This window comes from Aedes albopictus, chromosome 1 (assembly GCF_035046485.1).
Source record: "Aedes albopictus strain Foshan chromosome 1, AalbF5, whole genome shotgun sequence".
NCBI lineage: Eukaryota > Metazoa > Arthropoda > Insecta > Diptera > Culicidae > Aedes > Aedes albopictus.
In genome coordinates, this window is record NC_085136.1 from 294,430,499 (window position 1) to 294,437,395 (window position 6,897).

A 6,897-nucleotide genomic window follows, 5' to 3' on the forward strand; every position below is an offset into this window, starting at 1 on the left:
GCAATGCAAGGATTGGACAGTTTTAATTGTTTTGGGTGATCAATATTATTTTTTCATATGAGCGAGAATCACATTTTCATTTTGGGGAAACTATAATAGTGCTCTGACAAACATATTAAATCCCAAAAAATATTACAGATTGCAAATTATTGTATCAAAACATGAAGAATTTTATAAAATTATAAATAACAAAATGAGTCAGTACTCCACCTGAGTGAAAATCTCAGTGCTTTTAGCTATCAAAAATAATTATCTATGTAAAAATATATTTTTTACGGTACATCAACATGGTACTATATGCTGCGCATAGTAAGTTCTCTTTATTCGAGTTGTTTTTGATTTTTTTATAAACAAATTTGGAAAACAACGAGTGTAATTGAAAGATCACTATTGTTCATCAAACAAGTCTAGTACTTTTTTTACAAATAATTTCATGGCAGAAAACAACTATGCATTGACTCCAATTTTTATTTGTAGTCACCATTGTGTGAAAAATGTGGTATTTTCCTGGTATTTCGAGCGAAACAAAATATGAGTGTAATAAAAAATTCACTAGGATTGTTCAAATAAATCCACTAAACTACTACGATAAATTCAAAGTTGAATAACTACATATCATTACTTTAAATTTTGGCTTATTCGCTTTTTTTGTGGTATTTTCGTACATTTTTTTTATAAAACAAAATATTAGTGTAATGTAAACATCAACATTTTATCAAAAACAGGTACAGTACATTGTAACGGAAAATTTAAGGCCATATAACTACATGTTAGCTTTAAATTTTGTTTTATTGACTGTTTTGTATGAAATTTATGGTATTTTTGTAGCTTTTCGAGTAAAATAAATTAGGTGTGTTATGAAAACATCACTATTACTCATCAAGAACGTCCAGTACGCTTTCACAAATAGAGTGTAGAATTAGCATCTAAGTTAAAATACACCAAAATAAAAACTAAAAAAAAAAAGCTTTCACAAATAATTTAAAGGTAAAAAACTGCTTTGCATTGTAAGCCATTATTTTTGTTGAGCACTTTGCGTGAAAAATGTGGTACTTTCGTTGATTTTTTAGTGAATCAAAATTTGAGTGTAATGAAAACAACACTATTATTCTTCAAGTATGTCCCCCAAACTGCTACGAACATTTCAAGGCTAAAAAACTACATGTTATCGTTTTAAATTTAGTTTTGTTGACTACTTTGCGTAAAAAGTATGGCATTTTCGTAGTTTTTCGGGTAAAACAAAATAAGAGTGTAATTAGAACATTTTCATTGTTCATCAAAAATGTCGAGTACAATCCTACGAACAATTTAAGACCAAAAAAACTATATGTCATCGCTTTGAATTTTGATTTATTGCTTATTTTATGTGAAAAATAGGGTATTTTGGCAGTTTTTTGAGTAAGGTAAATTATCAGTGTAGTGAAAAATCACTAATTTTGCACAAACATGTTCACTCTAGCTGTACGCATGAGAGTCGAAAAAACCATATGTCATCGCTTTAAATTTTGTTTTATTGATCAATGTGGGCAAAAAATGCGCTCTCAAAAAAACTAGGAAGTGCCTTTTGCTTAACAACTTTGGGTAGACGCATCTATTTTATATTTTTTTATATGGACGATGATCTTGAAACCTATCCGGTTCCAGCGCAAAAAAAAGTTTTGAAACCGGTTGAAAAACGGCCGAGAAATGCCTTGTCAAAGTTGGACTTCCGACTTTTTTTGGACCCTTGGTAATTTAGGAGTTAATCGTATTTTACCCAAATATATTCTACCTAAATAGTAGTTCCAGTGTACTGCTACTGCAGCTGCAAAACATGCCACTACCGCATGGTTTCCCAAACTGTGGGTCGCGACCCCCCAGAGGGGTCGCCGGCCTTTATCCAGGGGGTCGCGAGGGGCAGTAAAATACTTTGCTGCAATAGACAACAAATGAAGGAATTTCTAGGGGGGGGGGGGGGGGGGGGGGTCGCGAAAACTACCTCTGCTGGCAAAAGGGGGTCGCGCGACCTGAAAGTTTGGGAACCTATGCACTACCGTATATCTTTAGTTGCGACCAGGTTTGTAAAATGTCAGCTAAGATATTGCAAGATGAAGCCATTCAGGGTTTCAGGAGTACTTTCAAGAGAGTTTCCGTGGAATTTCATATGTGTTTTAATGCGTTTTAATGCATTTTCAGGCATTTCAGGGTGCCTTGTGGATACTCATGGGCTTTTTGATGAGATTCAAATCTGATCAGCTTCAAGCGGGTTTTCAGGGAGGTTTCAGCGAATTTGACATGTTTAATACCATTTAAGCGAGTTGCAGAGGGGTTTTAGGGTGATTCATAGCCTTTTGAATGAGATTCAGAGTGATTTCAAGGGAGATTCAGAGGTATTTCAAGGCATTTCAGGGCATTTCAGGAGGTTTCAAATGGGTTCCGAGGAGTTTGAGGATGCTTCACAGAGTTTTTTTTATCTTCATTAGCGAGATTAAAAATCTCGAACACGAAGCTAGTTCACCTTGGGGCCCACGACTTTACTTCCTGTCCTTATTTTGTGAGTTTGTCGGGAGTGGGATTTGAACCCTGGACTTTAGCGTGACAGGCATGTACTCTAACCATCCCATCAGGTCCACTACAGAGGTTTCAGCTTAAAGGGTGCTACAGGGGAATTTCAGAAAGGCTTCAAGCCGACTCAGGCCTATTCCAGAGGTTGTATATAGTTCGGGAATTTTCAAAAGAGCTTCAAGATCAAGATCCAGAGCGGCTGAAGAACATTACAGGTTGGTTCAGGTAATTCAGAGGCATTTCCAGAGGTTTAAGCTTCGCAAGCTTTCAAGTGTGCTTCATGGCATTTCAAGGGCTTTTAGACGTTTCAGACACCAATTTTAACTCGTTTTTTTATTCGAAATTATAGTCGAATAAGCGGTTATTCAGCTATCAAAAATGGGTTGAAAGACAAAAAAACTTCAATAAGAGCCCTGACAGAATTATTACAAATTAGGTAATCCAATGTACATTACTAATACTAAGGATGAAAGCAAATAGTAGTTAAAACGCGTATTTTGATATGGCCGGGGTTCTGCTAAACCGAACTAAGCGCCAAAAGGTTTATTCCGAGATAATTGAGCTTAAAGTTCAACCACTCAGAAATAAACAACAGCTAAGATTATTTGAAACTTTTTCGCACACATGTAACTTACAAGCCTTTATTAACCATCAGAGATGAAGAAAACATGTAAATTATTTAAAATCATTGCACTCAGTTCACTCTGGCTGAACAAAAACATTGGAATATGGTTCATAGTTCAGTGTGGCTGACTGTGTTTCTTTGTTTCAGAGTAAACCAGTCGGAATGTGATAAAAAAATCTCGATTTTTCAGTGTCTATGAAGTTGAAATCGATATCACTCACAATCCTTTACATGAATCAGAGAGGACGCGTAGTATGGTAGCACAAAGGTCTCAAAATAGTGTGAAATGTAAACGGCGGAAGCCCTCCCAGCTCAGCCCTTCCCATCTATGTTTTTTATAGGCGGTGCATGTGCAGGCACAGGACAAGTGTGATTATGTCAAATGATGTCCTTGCATGTCCTGAGGTCCTGAGATGTGAAAACGGAGCAATTTGTGTACTTCAAATTTATACTGGTCGAAGAAAACCATGAAAATGATCTGCCAAAGTGAACTAAGACAAAAAAAATTCAAAAATATTAAAGAGATTCGAACTTGGGTCCTTTAAGTGATAACCAAGCACGTTACCTCTAGGTCATTTTACTTAGCTGAAGGTCAGTTGTTAAGTCTGCATCAAGTTCTAAACATTCTTCTCTAGCATGGTTTTCGTGAAAACGCCATTTTTCGATCAGCCAAAGCGAACCAAGTGTTTGATTTTTTTCAAGCTTTATTATTCTTATTAGCCTCGTTGTTCAATGACGGCTCCTGGGTTAAATAATCAGTATGAGGTGTATCAACATAACGCATGTATTCAAAGCCAGTTCATCTTTGTATTGTTGAGAATAAATTGATTTTTAAATGCAGTGGATTTGGTTCGGTCTGGCTGACTGTGATTTGGAAAAATGGCGATCAACGCCATCGAAATCCAAATCGATCCTCCAACACCCGTATTTTTGATTACGTGTTAAATTCTCTCACAGATTGTTACTATGAGTCGGTTAGAAGTTAGAAATCTGACAGCGATGAGGAAAACTTGAAATGTTCATCATTTGGACTAAAACTAAAATATTTCGCTGATTCTATGGAATGGTTTACAGTTCACTCTGGTTGGATGCAATTTTATTTTTTGTATGTTCTGCCAAACAGAAATTTTGAATTTACTCCACGAAGAGCTGTCAGAATGACTGGATTTTTACACGAAAAGAAGATCATCATATTCTTCATCTAATGGTTAAGAAAACTCAATTTTACAAAAAATGGTCTTTGGTTCGGTTTAGCAGAACCCCGACCATATCTAACTATCTGTGTAAGTGCTCTGTAAACTGTTATTCGACCAGCGGAAGCGTCCAACATAGCTCTGATCCTCACAAGTCCCTACCTCACGCTTCTATGGGACAATCGATGACAATGATCGCCAGCCAAGAGTTTTATGCTTAACTGATAGTGCAGCCAAGGCACTGTTGTGCTTCAGCTAGATTGAGGAGGTACGTCCCAAGGTACGTCTGTCGAGACCAAGAATGTTTTCTAGCAGACGGCAGTAGCTGACTATCAGCAGAAAGTCGATGAGCGGACGGCGCTGTCCATAAACTATGTAAACTCAAATGGTCATTCCACAACCCCCCTCCCCCTATAAGAGTCTACGTAGTTTATGGACAGACCCTAACAAAGATCAACGAGAGCGATAATCTCAACACTCTGTATCCACGGAGCGATGAGTACAAAAGCGCGGAAGGTGATAGACACTGATAAAAGATGACCTAGGAACGGGTGGTTTGGGAGGAACGCCAGAGGTTAACGAATGAGAAAAATGGTGCCAGAAGCCGGATGCACAGGCGCAAGAAACTATGGAGCAAAATGATATGTGGAGGTCAATGTCAATGGCGTGTGTAGAAAAACAGCGCCTTCTCGCGAATGTACAACGGTTTGCTGACAGACCAGACAATTGTGGCTGCCAGGAGAGCAGCTCGAGGAATTGTTGAACGTTGGGGATAGAACGATAGACATAATACGAATCGACGACGACAGGCAGGCTATGGCACTTCTAGCACTAGGCGAACTGAAGAACGACAAGGCTGCTGGGGAGAATGAACTCCCGGACGAGCTTCAGCTGTATTAACTCTTACACCGTATTATATTGAATATATGGAAAAAGGAAGAACTGCCTGTTAGTTGGTCGGATGGTATCATTTGTCCTCAACACAAATGTGGGCATTGACTGGAATGTATGAAATTACAAAGGAATTCCTAACACTTCTCAAGGAACACATGTGTTCCTATGAACTTCAGGATTTACGTATGTTCACTACAGGTAAAAATTCATTTCAGAAAATTTCGTTTTGCAAGAAACTTGCAAGAAATTATGTGGGACCAATCAATCACCAGATTACGGTACCTCTCTCCACACACATGTATCTATTTATATTCGCCCGTCGAGTGACACTGCGCTCAGGCTCCGGATATGCCACCATCCACCTGAGTCGACCCCCAGCTGGCAAGCTTTCCTTGGTACGCTGGCTGCCCAGCTCAACGAAGAATAATAATAGCGTAGAATAGTGGGTAATAGTAGTAGCAGTAGTACAAGCTGCCCGGATGAGAAAAGAAAACTAACACCAGGTCGGCTGGCGTTGCTTGTTGGTTGGATACTACCGACCGACAGGCCGACCGACCGAAGATATATAGCTGGCAGGCAAAGGGGCCGGCCAGCCGGTTCTTCCTCGAAAGGCTCTGCCTGCACTCAAGTGTTTCCGTGCCGAGCGCTGTCATCTGGATATTGTTAATTCCTGCTGATGACGGCGATGATGACATTGTTTCAGCGTAGCAGCGGCTGCTGGACAGGCATTTATTTTAGCTGGCACCTGGGTGGGAAGGAGAAATGGGTGAGAAATGGTTAAGGTGCTTTCTCCGAATGGGTATTGGAAATAACACTTGTGTCTACAAATGGTTTTCCCACGGTTTTATTAACGGGTTTTCACACAATTTATGTATTTTTTCATTATCTAGTATTAATTAGCAATATCCATACATATATTTGCTCTCAATACATCACCATTAGGATAACACATAACCACTACTTGTACGCCACAAAACGTGGTTCGTGGCTGCCGCTCTCTCTCCTCGGTCCATTATCCGTCCATCGTGCCCACTGCGATTCCATGCCTTCTAGCGCCAACCGGATCAGTAGCGAACACCAGCTTTCCTGATGGGTTGTTATCCGACATTCTTGCAACATGCCCTGCCCACCGCACCGTTCCGGATTTGGCAACCTTCTGGGTGCTGGGTTGGGCTGTATAATGGTGAGCTGATAACCTGGAGTGTCCAACACAGCTCTGGTCATCACAAGTTCCTACTTCACGTTTCCATGGGTAAATCGATGCCAATGACCGCCAGATTAGAGTTTGTCGGCTTTTCGGGCCCGTATGAAACTGATCACCAATATTAACTTCTTTTCCCGATCAGCCTAGATAGCTGTGTAGTGTCGGTTGCGGTTAGTTCAACTGGTTAAGAATAGCACTACGGACCGCCTGTTCCAGTGGTAGGAGTCCACTAATCAGGTGACCCCTAATTCAAGGTGTTATGTGGCTTTACGCTTACCGTGTCTAGTAATGATTGGTTAGGGGGGTCTTATAAAAACCTAATCGCAAACGGAGCCTGTGGAGTATCAGGGCACTCTCCTCAGTATTTGCCCTTACTGTGCTAACCGGAGCAATAGCGCGGTGGACCTTGTGTTTCTCCGAGACAGTCAGCTGCCCTT